The sequence below is a fragment of the Physeter macrocephalus genome, chromosome 5, assembly GCF_002837175.3.
Source record: "Physeter macrocephalus isolate SW-GA chromosome 5, ASM283717v5, whole genome shotgun sequence".
Taxonomy (NCBI): Eukaryota; Metazoa; Chordata; class Mammalia; order Artiodactyla; family Physeteridae; genus Physeter; species Physeter macrocephalus.
Window position 1 is genome coordinate 80,850,377 of NC_041218.1, and position 14,223 is coordinate 80,864,599.

General features: G+C 37.7%; 1 protein-coding gene and 1 non-coding gene across 4 annotated transcripts in view; one reads left to right on the forward strand and one right to left on the reverse strand.

Moving 5' to 3' along the window:
* The window catches only part of SEMA3D (semaphorin 3D), a 217,114-nt gene that overhangs the window by 109,846 nt on the left and 93,045 nt on the right, over positions 1-14,223 (forward strand). The window lies entirely within an intron of this gene.
* LOC112067224 (U6 spliceosomal RNA) lies at positions 11,592-11,697 on the reverse strand. Its single transcript, XR_002893165.1, has one exon. It is a non-coding gene; the product is annotated as a U6 spliceosomal RNA (small nuclear RNA).

A 14,223-nucleotide genomic window follows, 5' to 3' on the forward strand; every position in this document is an offset into this window, starting at 1 on the left:
ACTAGTGCCTGTGTTCTGGTGGATGAGGCTGGATCTTGTCTTTCTGGTGGGCAGGTGCATGTCTGGTGGTGTTTTTTGGGGTGTCTGTGGCCTTATTATGATTTTAGACAGCCTCTGTGCTAATGGATGGGGTTGTGTTCCTGTCTTGCTAGTTGTTTGGCATAGGGTGTCCAGCACTGTAGCTTGCTGGTCGTTGAGTTAAGCTGGGTTTTGGTGTTGAGATGGAGATCTCTGGGAGATTTTCATTGTTTGTTATTAGGTGGAGCTGGGAGGTCTCTTGTGGACCAGTGTCCTGAAGTTGGCTCTCCCACATCAGAGGGACATCACTGACTCCTGGCTGCAGCACGAAGAGCCTTTCATCCACATGGCTCAGAATAAAAGGGAGAAAAAATAGAAAGAAAGAAAGAGAGAGAGAGAGGGAGGGAGGGACAAAGGAAGAAAGGAAGGAAGGAAGGAAGAAAGAAAGAGGATAAAATAAAATAAAGTAAGTAAAATAAAAAATAATAAATAATTATTAAGAAAAAAATTTTAAAAAGTAAAACAAAACAAAACAAAAAACGTACGGACAGACCCTAGGACAAATAGTAAAAGCAAAGCTATACAGACAAAATCACACACAGAAGCATACACATACACACTTACAAAAAGAGAAAAAGGGGGAAAAAAAAAATATATATATATATATATCTTTGCTCCCAAAGGACACCTCCTCAATTTGGGATGATTTGTTGTCTCTTCAGGTATTCCACAGATGCAGGGTATATCAAGTTGATTGTGGAGCTTTAATCTGCTGTTCCTGAGGCTGCTGGGAGAAATTTCCCTTTCTCTTCTTTGTTCGCACAGCTCCCGGGGTTCAGCTTTGGATTTGGCCCCACCTCTGTCTGGAGGTCGCCTGAGGGCGTCTGTTCTTTGCTCAGACAGGATGGGGTTAAAGGAGCCGCTGATTCAGGGGCTCTGGCTCACTCAGGCCGGGGTAGGGAGGGGCACGGATGTGGGGCGAGCCTGCGGCGGCAGAGGTCGGCGTGATGTTGCACCAGCCTGAAGTGTGCCGTGCGTTCTCCTGGGGAAGTTGTCCCTGGATCCACGGGACCCGGGCAGTGGCGGACTGCATAGGTTCCTGGGAGGGGAGGTGTGGAGAGTGACCTGTGCTTGCACACAGGCTTCTTGGTGGCTGCAGCAGCGGCCTTAGCATCTCATGCTCGTCTCGGGTCCACGCTGATAGCCGCGGCTCGCCTGTCTCTGGAGCTCCTTTAAGCAGCGTGCTTAATCCCCTCTCCTCACGCACCAGGAAACAAGGAGGCAAGAAAAAGTCTCTTGCCTCTTCCGCAGCTCCAGACCTTTTCCCGGACTCCTTCCCGGCTAGCTGTGGTGCCGTAGCCCCCTTCAGGCTGTGTTCACGCTGCCAACCCCAGTCCTCTCCCTGGGATCCGACCGAAGCCCGAGCTTCAGCTCACAGCCCCCGCCCGTCCCGGCGGGTGAGCAGACAAGCCTCTTGGGCTGGTGAGTGCTGGTCGGCACCGATCCTCCGTGCGGGAATCTCTCCGCTTTGCCCTCCGCACCCCTGGTACTGCGCTCACCTCCGTGGCTCTGAAGCTTCCCCCTCCACCACCCGCAGTCTCCGCCCGCGAAGGGGCTTCTAGTGTGTGGAAACCTTTCCTCCTTCACAGCTCCCTCCCACTGGTGCAGGTCCCGTCCCTATTCTTTTGTCTCTGTTTATTCTTTTTTCTTTTGCCCTACCCAGGTATGTAGGGAGTTTCTTGCCTTTGGGGAGGTCTGAGGTCTTCTTCCAGCATTCAGTGGGTGTTCTATAGGAGCTGTTCCACGTGTAGATGTATTTCTGATGTATTTGTTGGGAGGAAGGTGATCTCCGTGTCTTACTCTTCCGCCATCTTGAAGCTCCTCCCCATTTATTCTTAAGGGTGTATTTTTTCCTTAGGAATTTTTTTTTAAGTACTCATACTCCTAGTAGAGCCTATAGATGGTATCAACTAATATCTTAATCATCAGTAAATATCTTAGTAGGGGATGACTCTTTTCATGAAAGAGGCCAAAGAAAATCCTATTCAACTTTGCAGTTTTGCTTTAAAAGACACTACATAGCTAACAAAGCATTTTCCCAAATATGTCTCAGTCTTAGAAAATAGCAAAAGTCAATTCATACTTTTAAGGGAATTTGTTCTTGTGCTGTTCTCTGCCTTCAGGGATTGGAAGAAAAAGTCCATTTATCTGAACTGAGTGTATTAGATCATTGCTTAAAATAAATTCTGATAGCTAACTTCCTTCTGTGGCTATTTTAAGCAAATCTCTCTTTGGCCATATTCCATGCTTGAAATGTGCTAATATTTAATAAAATAAATGTTTGTGAAATATTGCTTTCCCATATGATGTTATTGAAATAAATGGTCATTTGAACACATTATAAAATTAGGGTCTGTACTAGAGATTTTCTGCCTAACTGATTTTTCTTTATCTTTGTAAAATGAACCATTAATAAAGGGATTATGCATGTAAAGGTAAGAATTTATGTTTATGTAGGTATCCACCTTTAAAATTGATATAAATCACACCAGTGCTAAAAGGTACTTAGTCCACAGTAGCAAGTAAGTGTCAAGATGTAGTAGTTTAGCAGTGTTTAGACCTATGTGGTTTGCATTGGCTCAGTGCCCCTCCGCAAAAATCCAGACTCCTCTGTGGAAGAAACCACACATGTTGGGACTCTGGGGCTGAAGGATGTCCGTTGTATTCTTTAGAGTTAAAGCAATCTACGGCACATAATTGAATTATGAGTGACTGGTTGGGAATTTTTTCCTCTGGGAAATTAAAAAAAAATTCTGTAGAGAGTATTTGAAGTATCAAAATTTAGGATATATGTTTATTTGAAGTGCCTGTTGAAAAATAGCCATTGTCATTTCATATTTGTCACAAGCCTTTAGAGTGGAATCACCAGAAGTAATAGCAAAATCGTTTACAAAAGTATTTTCATAATAAATATTTAATAATATCTTTGTTATTGTCTTTACTCTTTTCAGACTAGATTTTGAGTCTTCTGCAGTGAATGGGGCAGATCAATAAACTTTGATGAGTAAATGGCTGTAGAGGGAGAAAGTCAAAATTAGACCTTTCAGGGCATTTCTTCCATCTAGAAAGTAAAAATTAAGTAGACTGAATTTTTTTTTTAACTTTCTGACATTTTGATAAGAGATAAGATTCCGATCTTTTTTTACAAATTATTTCTACAGGGACTTAATAGACCTAAGGGCAAGTATAAGCATCACCAGGGATGTGATGCCTCAGTATTTAAGTAGGCTTTTTCTAGAGTTGCTCCCTAAGGCCTCTCTTTAGTTCAGGTACCCTGTGGATTCCTCTCTGGGACAGGTTTGGGACAGATAATGCACATTGATTCAACATTCTGTTCCCGCAACACTAGATCAAAATGGAGTAATCAGATGCAGACATAAGTGATCCCATTCCAAGGACAAAGATCTGGAACTGTATTTAACCACTCCCAACAGTTTTGTTGTAGGTTGAGTTCCCCCAGAGGCCAACTATGATATGAGGATTAGCTTATAGGATATTTGTAAGGGAGTGTTCTTGGGATCAGCACTTGTGAGGGCATCACTAAGGAAGTAGCATTAGACAAGGGGAGAACCAAGCTGTGACGCAGTCCCAACAAAAGCCTCAGCAGATAGGCCACACTGAGAAGGTGGCAAGCCCTTCAATATTTTTCTTTAGTATAAGTGATAATACCATTATTAATCTGGGTTTATCTTGTGAAAGAGAATCTCCTTTTTCTCCCCATCTCATCCATTCACCATGACCATCGTATTATCTCTTAAAAAACAAAAATCTGATCATATTTCTTCCCTGTTTACATGCTTCTGGGAGTTCTTGATTTCCAAGGAACCTGAATAAACTTCAAGGCCCTTCCCACCCATTTCTGCTCTGTTTCCAGTCTCATTTTTATCCACTCTTCCTCGTTCCCTCACTAGTACTTTACTTTCTGCTTTCCTCTTTCTCTCTTTCTTTTACTCTAACTGCCATGTTACAAAATGAATAACTTTCAAGTTTTGTGCTTTTGCTACAACTTTGTGAAGTTGACATTCACTTTCTTGCTCATCTCACTCTTTGTTTTTGAAGGCACTTACCTAATACTGCTCTTTTACTGCCTCTTGCTCCCCAAGGCTTCCTTATCCTCAGGAGACATAACTCTTCTTTGTGTTTACTAGAGCATTTTATATATTTATACCAGTGTCAGATGTCCTATCTGATAGAACTATTATTATCCATTTGTGTAAATATATGACCCTCTTAAATATATACTCCTTGAATAGGCGAACTATTTTTTCTGCACTTCTGATTCTCCTTTTGTACATAGTACAGTGTCTTACACATAAAGGATACTAAATAATGTTCATTTTGTTTTTTGAGTTGGTAATTTTGTTATCTTTTCCTCTCTTGAGTGTGAGACCAATCAATATACTACTCTTTAATCAATTAGTATGCTGTCAGCTTAAAAGACATCTTACTTGGGCTGGTAAAAAATAAGGAAATTTGTTATATTATAGAATAAGAATAATGTACAGAGTTTGAGTGGCTATGTAAATGGTAATATCATCTACTTAACAATGTTGTAAATGATCCAGTTCTTTCTGTCTCTTCTGTCTGCCATTGTTGGTGTTGGCATTATCCTTAGGTTGGTAGCAAAGTGGCTATAACAGTTTCATGGGTCACATCCAGACAAGGAAATGTAAAGGAATAAAAGACCATTACTCACTATGTCTCATCCTTAGGAGCAAGGAAACCTTTTAAAGAGCTCTCCCTCACATCTCATTGGCCAGAAACATGTCAATTCCAATTCTTAAACTTACTTGAAAGAGTGGTGGCGAAACTATGATTTGCTTATATCAATCAACTGCTTTAGGTGGAAGAAGTGTTCAGGAATCAATCACGTTGATCGCTACATTTAAAGAGAGGGAGTAGAAAACAAGTTTTCTGAAAAAAATAATTTGCTTAGGGGACTTTTTTTTTCTAATTAATGTATATTTCCTGAGGCAATCATAAAAGTTTTCTCAGACAATCAAAAAGAAGAGTGTATATTTTCTCTTCAGAGAAAATTATAAAGATTAGCTAGTTCTACAAGGAAATTATCTGGAAGGATTTATTTTTCTTTCAGGAGATATCTTGGAAAGTATTCATTGCAAGTAAAAATCCTTGAAATAATTTTTCTCCACACTGCATTGTAAAGATTGAAAAATCTGCTAACATGTACAAATACTTCTCTTGCTTATGTAAGAGTTCATTTGCCTCTATAAATCTTCTCTATGATTCTTTATTTAATCTAAGCTTTGTAAAATCTAATCTGCTGCAGATTTCTTCACATTTGCTGATACTCTGTCAGTTTTCTCCCTTCAGTATTGTTAACTGTTGTTGAGGGTGACATCGTCAGGAGGGAATACATTACAACTTAACTCAGAGAATTAAAGACTACATCATTATTCTGTAGTACTAGTTTTTAGCATTATCCACTAAATATTTAATGTACAGAGAACATATTTTTAAAAAATCAAATAACTAAATATGACTTAAGCATCGTTGAAAGTATTTTCTAGCAGAATTATGTCTAAAATAATGCTGCTTTGATTGATGGTTTTGTCAGTCTCTGGGATTGAAACTTATTGTATGTGTTTGTAGAAGTGAAATTTGGAATACTTTTTAGTAACTGAACTTTGAATAATTTTCTTTAGTTTGTCCTACTTTCGTCAGGGTTTTTTGTTTGTTTATTTTTTTCATAGAAAAATTTGAGTATCTACTCTTGGTGCTAAGAACGTCTCACAGAATATAAAACTCAGGTCTTGTCATTGCTCACGCCTTACTTAGGAAGATAAGACATAACACAGTTAAAATAAGACAAGTCAGAAAATTTTTAAATGTCCAAAATAATGAGACAGATCACATAGTAGGAATTCAGGGAGGGGGAAAAAAGATCACATGTTGTGCTTGGAATTTGAATTAGTCCAAAATGGATGAGTAAATGTAAATTATTGTTAACACTTTAATTAAATAGTTTGGATTTGGATTTGGACCACAAGGTTTATTATTTCCTTGTCCAGCTAGGATGGGGGAAAACATGTTGGAGAAACAGAGTAGAAGAGAGTCATTTCTCCCCTCCATGTGTAAATTTCTCATAGTTTAAGTTAAAGAAACTATGTTTCCATGCCCTTAACCTACCCCATCTCTAGAGTCAGAGGAATTTTAATAGTCCTTGAAAAATGTGGTCCACTGTAGACATTTATATCCATTTATCATTAATTTATAAGTGATACATGAGAAACCTGTTCAGTGTAGACATCATAATAATGAAAGTGTTTGACAGTTGTACAATATGGTTTAAGGACCTATGGTTTCTAAACAAATTATCCTAAACTACATGGCATCTGTCACTGACTACAAGTGAACATTCTCCACCTCAGCTGGCCTTAAATAGTCCTAGCAATAATTCATGTAAAATCCAGAGCCCTCTCTATGTAAACTTTAGGAGTAATATATACAAGCTGAAAGTCTCTCCCTCTCTCCTTCTCTCTCTTTTTTTTAATGGAGTCATGGTTGACAGTAAAAAAAAATGTCCAATCCTCTCTGGTTATGCTACTTAGTTGGCTTCTTGAGTTAATGAATTGTTGGGATCCTTCCATCTGAAAATGTTACTCATTTTGGAAGCAGTTCAAACCATGCTTAGGTGGAGTGAGTCTCTAAACCAGGATGTAAGCAAACAGGTCACAAAGGGAATGATTTATTAAGCTAAGTACTGCTTTTGTATCTATTAATGAAGCATTTGTTTCTTGGTTCTCTTTCTTTTGTCATCTCTTGTTTTTCAAGTGGGTTATAGAGGCAGATGAGTAGACCAGTGAGAAATAAACTTATTCTGAGACTACAGTTGTTATTTATTTTACCTACTAATCCAGCAGCAACCGTTATGTCAACTCATGGGGTATAATAATAAACAACTTTATTTTACCTCCCACAGTCCCTTTCAATCTGCTCTGTGGGACTGGGTCTTCTCCCTGGACCTGTTTGATGACTCCAGCAGACCCCATGGCTTTCAGGGTCACTCTTAGAGAGTACAGACAGTTGTTTTCCAGCAATTAAAAGGTCCAGTCTAATGTAACAGAGTGTCCAACCTCATTTAAAATTGAACCTTTGCTTGCTCTACCTGTCCCCATTTGGGCACGCCATGGGAGGGAGGGCAGGTTCCTGAGAAGGGAGATGTTCAGAGGCTTCTTCTCTCCTGACCCTGACTGCGCTCCTCCTCTTCTCTAAGCTGTTACAGTCAGTGTCTGACCCTACGGTGTCATATCAGGAGAAGAGAAGAGGAGAGGGGTTCAGGAAAATGTCTTTTGCCATTGTCAGAGGGACCTCACTTCTCAACTTTCTGGTCTTGTCACATGTTTAAAGAAGGGTGACTTTTCTTTCATTGGTCCCTCTGTGAGTTTCTGGAATTTCCTCTTTCTGGAGTTCTTTCCCTTGCAATTTTCTGGATAAGCGTGACTGCATTTCTCCTCTGACTGGTGTGTCCTCATTCTTTATCTGAGAGAGGTTGCAGTTCCACCAGGTGTTAACTTCTGAAGTCTTTTCATTCAGCCTTCTTGAACAGGACCTAAGGTGACCTCATGCCATCACATTTTTGCGTGACCATGTCTCCCATCTGTTCCATAGGAAGCTGTCTTGTGTATTTTCCTGGACACACTCTAGAAGTTCAGGTTGATATCAGTATAGCCACTGATCCTGGCCTCTGTGTCCACTGAAACCTGTCAGTCTCTCTCACCCTTTAGATATTTGTCCACAATGTCCCACAAATGGCATGTTCAACAGTAATTGCTTCTCGAGGTCCCATCGAAGACCCTTCCCTGGCACCTGCTTCTCACCCTGGGGCTTGTAAGACACATGACACAACTGTCTCAGACAAAATATCCTTCTCAAGGGAAAGGAAAAAACTTTGTAAGTTCCAGTGTCCAGCTATTGTATAGCTTGAACATAGGTGAAATCATCTAAATGATTCTTGGCCACCTACTTTGAAGATTTTTGCATCCTCAGCTAGCACCTCATTTTAAATTTTTTCTCAGCTAAAATTTCTCTTTTTAACATCTTGCTCTACTATCTAAGCCATAAAATGAGCTCTCAAAAGAATGTTGCTTTACCTCCAAATATAACAGGCAAGCTCATTGTATATCACTCCTGATGTATACACTCTAGAATCATAGGAGTAACCAAATGGGGAATGTCAGTATTCTTATTAGTATTATTTGGATTTTGGATATTAATAGCCTTATTCAAAACATTTGCTGTTTTACATCTTGTTTCCCATGTTTTTCAATAGTATTTCTGTTGGGTTCTAGCAAAGCTAAGCCATAACCGAGAATAATAAACGAGAGTGTAGGACATGCAATGATCCATTTTTAAATAATCTAACAATTAGTCTTCAAATAGTTTACTTTCATTTTGAGACAATACTTATCTTTTTTCTTTTTATTTAATTAAAAATATTTTCTCTCGAAACTGATACGTGTCAAAATTAAATGTTTTACATAAAATGTTCAAAGAATTGCCATGTTAGCTAAACAAAGTTGAAGATTATTAACCGGGCTCCAACAAAAACCTATTAGCTAAATTTACAGTGTTGAAGGCAAAAGCGGTATAATACTTAAAATTTTTATGTTTAATGTAATTGACGTTTAAGGTAAAAAACACTAAATATGTTTCTGGCAGAAAACAAGGAAGTTTTCCTATGGGTTTTAAAATGAGAAAGCAATGTATCAAAGCAATATAAATTTATAACCTACCTAAAATAGAACTCCATATTTTTATGGAATAACTTGAGACAATTTCATTTCACCTTGCTAATAAAATTTAGGTCCCCACATTGAAGAACTTTAATTCTTTTGTTTATTAACCAAAAAAACAATCAGAACTATTTAAAAGGAAACATTGGTAAACTTAAAACACTTAAAAGCTAGAACTCAGACACTCTTAAGAAGATTGACTTTCTTTTTGAGCAGATTGTCGCATTTATAAACATGGAATGACTCTATTAACGTTTTTTCTTCTTCCCAGCAATTGTAATGTAATTTCGTATTATCCTTATTTAACATGAAAATGAGGTACGTAATTATAAAAATTAGTCAGTTTACTTGAAATTCATCAAAATATTCTCCTATTTTAATCATTGTTATTAGAAAAATCACTAATTGAAATGAGTTTATAATTTTAACTATAATAATTTTCAGTGGCATATTTAAACACCCCTTTTTTGTGTAGCATGAAAAGGACTTTGTTATTTCCCTTTCCTTAAGGAAGTCTACAACAAGAGGGTTTTCATACATGGGGATTCTGTACTTGCTTGCTTTATATTGAGTATAAGCAGAAATGCTTTTATAAATCAGAATGACCTTCTGACTCTAGTTCATTAACTCATTTCATGGCTGCATAAGACGTTCTCATCTAACACGTGACCCTGGAAGTCTATTATTTAGGCGAAAAGACTGAGAATAAATAACTTCTCATTTGAAATCAAGTTATTGATAAAAGAAAATTGCCACTCTTTATTCTTAGTTAATACTTGAAATAAAGAAAATATAAACCCTTGGAAACCCTGTGGACTCCCCAATAAATTAAGTTTTGGTATGAGGCACCCTGCTTAGTTTCATGGTGATTAATCTGCTCTATTGCCTGCGGAGCACATGCTGTCTAGTAATCACAGAGGTGAAACAATTGCCTCGTTCATGGATGGGCGGGCTCCCCCACCCGGGTGCTGATGTGCAGGTCCCATCTGGTCACTGTAATGGACTGTCAGGATGTTGTCAGACCGCTCAGAGTTCTGCCGGAACTCGACAAGGACTCTGTCTCTGTCTCCAGTTCTAAAGGAAACTTTGCAGATCACTTTTCAATAATTTCCGAGTACTTTTTATGTATGCGGGCTGTGCCAGGTGCTAAAGAGGGTAGGAAGAAAACACAATGTCTCTTGTCACTTAGTATCAGCGGCCACTCAACTTTAATGAGTCATATGCTTCCTGTAAGAAGAGAAGGGAGACTGTGACTTGTATTCCTCACAAAATTTTGAAATTTATCCACAAGTGTGATTGCACCACAAGTTCAAAATCACCAACCCATTTGTGGATTTCTTAAATTTCGTTTTAATTTGTATGATACAGTAGCATTTCTCTCATTTTCGTGCAGTATATTCATTGAGCTCCTGCCATTCCAGGTAGAACAAGCACATTCTGCGGATAATGCTAAGATGATATTTGGCAGTGCAGCATTCGCTGCTAACAAGTGGTGCAGTAGAGACTCGAACCCACGTCTTCCAATTCCACTGCAGTTCATTGCTCTTTATGCCAGGAAAAGGTCCCAAACTAAATCTACTTGCAAAAAGAAGGGAGCAGATGGATGTGGTAGACGCGAGTGTACTGGAATTCGGAGCTGGTTGACGGAAGAAAGCTAAATGTCAAAGAGGCTTTGGGCTGAGCCCTAAAACAGGAAAGGGAGAGACAGTTCTCATCCAAGACTTCATGAACGAAGCTATGTGGGCGATTAGATGCAAACCTTGAGAATTGAAACTTCCCTTCTCTAACAGTCTGTACCCCAGCCGCTTTCAGTTTTACGCGCTTTACCCCTGGCTCTCCTGTCCTTTTTTCCCGGTACTTCGGTCTTTGAGCTCAGATCTCCTACCTCACTCTGTCCTTGGAACTGAGACTCCGGAGTAGTCACTGCTCCTTTGTTTTTCAAATCCTTGTATCATATGGCATCTAGAGGAGCATTTTCCCAACCTTTTTACAACCAGTCAAAAACTTGAATCCTGTTCGTTGACAGAGACGGCCACTTGCATTTTTAAGGCTGTGAGTTTTTGTCTTTACTTAGGTTTTATGAACAAGTTGTAACTTCCTCTTGTGTATTCCATTCAGTTGTCTTGGCATCTCTGAATTAGGCCAAAGGGCATTTGACTGACCTTGCACTTGCTAACTTGAGTCAATTAAATTGCTTTTCCAAAGATGAAACAAAGAGCAGATATAATTAGAATTTCCTTAGGATGTTGTTATAAGGCCTTATCATTATTTGAATGTTTCTGTAACTTGCCTAAGATTAAATAATTAAAAATAAAGTGCCTGACATTTCACGTTATAAAATAACTGTTAATGAATTATATAACTTATAAATGAAACAGTAATTGTTAGAGACATTGCAGCATTTTACTGTGAGATCCTCCTGCCTATTTGTCTTCATAGTAAAGTAAATATGCTTCAAAAAACAAACCATTTTGGATTTTGGATAGAGATAAGCAGATAAAATCAATATAAGATAACTCGATCATAGGTTATATTTTTAAATGCATACAGCTCCTGCTATCGTTTCATAAGGAAATTAATATTAAATCTCTTTTGAAAAATGTGCTTAAAATTTAACTTTATAGCATATAAGCTTATGTAAAGTGACAGTGAAGACAATGTTTATTTCATCAGAATGATCTCTTTTCATACTAGTAATCTACATTCTATAACTCTGAAGGAAACAGATATGTACATATTTTTACTCATTCTTTATGTTTAAATATGTAACCCTTCATGAATTTGCATGTCATCCTTGTGCAGGGGCAGGCTAATCTTCTCTATGTCATTCCAATTTTAGTACAGGTGCTGCCAAAGTGAGCACTACATATATATTATTAGAGGTTAATATTTGATCCTTCCAAGTGTAACAGGCAAAAATTAATGTTTTGGAAATGATCAATTTCAATTATGAAAGCCTACGAAAACAACATAAACATACTAACATGGTTAAGTCAGTAAATTACTGAATATGGAAACTGACTTATCAGACATACTTGTTTTAAAACTTTAACCCATAAATTATCATCTTCAAGTGGAGACATTTTGTAAACTTACTTCTCTTCTTTCCCATGTAGTTTTCTGTTACCAACTTGATCTCTAAGATTAGCACTCAAATTAAAGCCAATTTGCAGCCCCTAATTATTTTGTAGTGGATCAATTAGTGGTTACACAGTAGATAACTATGTTGAGAGAAATTCTTGGGCTTATCAGGATCCACAGAAAGGATCTGTTTGATTTCTGATGTCTGTCCTACATGTGGGTGGAGAGAGCAGCTTTGTACATATTTGAGATCCTTGATGTCTAGGCTCCAAGGTCTTGAAGACTACTCCCACCAAAATGATAGCTTAAAAGCTGTATCTGGTACATCATACAATGTTAAGAACTAGCATTCTGTGGGAATATTTCAGGACATTAAAATATGGCAATTATGCAAGTAGCACCTCTGCTTCTGGTATGCCTCTCTTTGATAAGTGAAAGAAAAATGTCTGTGGGTAACTTTCTAAAGGAGTAATACAGCTGCATCAACTTTTAGAAATAGTGGTATGTGTTTTGCTTGTCTTGCTTAATGGAACTTTTAATATGGCATGATGCTGTGTGTTCAAAGCACCAAAGTGCAAGAAAATGTGTATGTCATCTTACTTTTGACAAATTCAGCAAGCAAAGAGAGTAGTAATAATCACTACCTCAAAACTTTCCCATTACCTAATTAATGATCAAGAGGGCCTTTTATAGATATTGTGGACTTTGTATTCTTTTTTTTTTTTTTGCGGTACGCGGGCCTCTCACTGCTGTGGCCTCTCCCGTTGCGGAGCACAGGCTCCGGACTTGCAGGCTCAGCGGCCATGGCTCACGGGCCCAGCCGCTCCGCAGCATGTGGGATCTTCCCGGACCGGAGCACGAACCCGTGTCCCCTGCATCAGCAGGCGGACTCTCAACCACTGCGCCACCAGGGAAGCCCTGGACTTTGTATTCTTAAGAGTGGGGTGTGATTTCTGTCTGGGAGTGAGGCAATCTCAAAGTGTAATACCTGGGCTACTGAAATAATTTCAAGATCTCAGGTACCTCTTGGGCTTTTGTGTAAACGATGCTGAAACTTGATACTATATGTGAAATACTCTATACCCAATCAGAGTTAACATCTCTCTCTCCCTCTATGTATCTGTCTATCTCTCTTTGTTTCTTACTCTTTTCCCCCTCTGTATCCATCTACACACGGTTTGACTAGAAATATATGGAAGTGGTGGAATGCTTTTATACAGATAGATAGAGATAGATATATATATGTCACTTCAAAAGATTATTGAAAAACAAATACGTTACTTGAACATATTTCTTCCAATCCTATGTAAGTATAAGAGTGTGTGGAAATCTTGGTTGTTTTTTGTTTTGCTTTATTTTTAGATTGAGTTATGTGAAATTTTATCTCTTTACATTGTTTACCAAAAGGGATCAAAAGGAATATTAAAAAAAAAGAACCCTTACTCTAATGACTAGAATGGGCAAGTAAAAGAAAATCTCACCATAAATCATAATTAAAATGATAGCTTTTAAATATTGGCACAACTACAATGATTTTTATTTTTTTTTCCTTTTAAGTAAATGTTTACAGTCTGGAAGACAATCAGATATCTCCTACATTGTTATTATTATGATAATTCTATTTTTGATTCCTAAATTCTTGACAGCACTGTGTCAAAATAAGCCAGTATATAACCTCAATAACTTTATTTTTAAGGCTTATATGTTTCCTTAAGAAGTAAAATTGTCAAAAAAAAAAAAAAAGTAAAATTGTCTTTGTGATACTATCTTAGAATTCCTATGCTATAACAATAATGATCCAAGGATAATTTCTGTTTTTAACTTTAAAAATTTCTGTTTTAGACTTTATGGGATTGAAGGTGAATGATGAAAAGTGAGATAACATTTTGGGGGAAAAAATCTGCTTTGTAAACAGACATTAGAAAATATATTTAAATTGGTTTTTGGAGTCCAACAAATTCTCAGTGCTTGAATGTCTTTGCATAACATTTACCCACTAATCAAAAACCCAGTTGTTGGAAGCTTGTCCTTTTAGTTTTATGGCTTCATTTACTAGGATGACACAATTCAATTTACAGTTGTATGACTTAAAATTAATAACTGAAAATGTACAACAAAACCATTAAAACATCTTTTAGAAATTTGTATCCCTTTGCAAAGAGAAAAAAGAATCTGCAATTACTATTTTAGTATCAAGTCTTTAAGACAAAATTAGAGTTGAAACTATTAAGCTAAGCTAAACTGTTACTTTAGAGTTGAAACTATTAAAAGCAAGTAATTTAAAACTATGGCTCAGAAGTCAGGACTG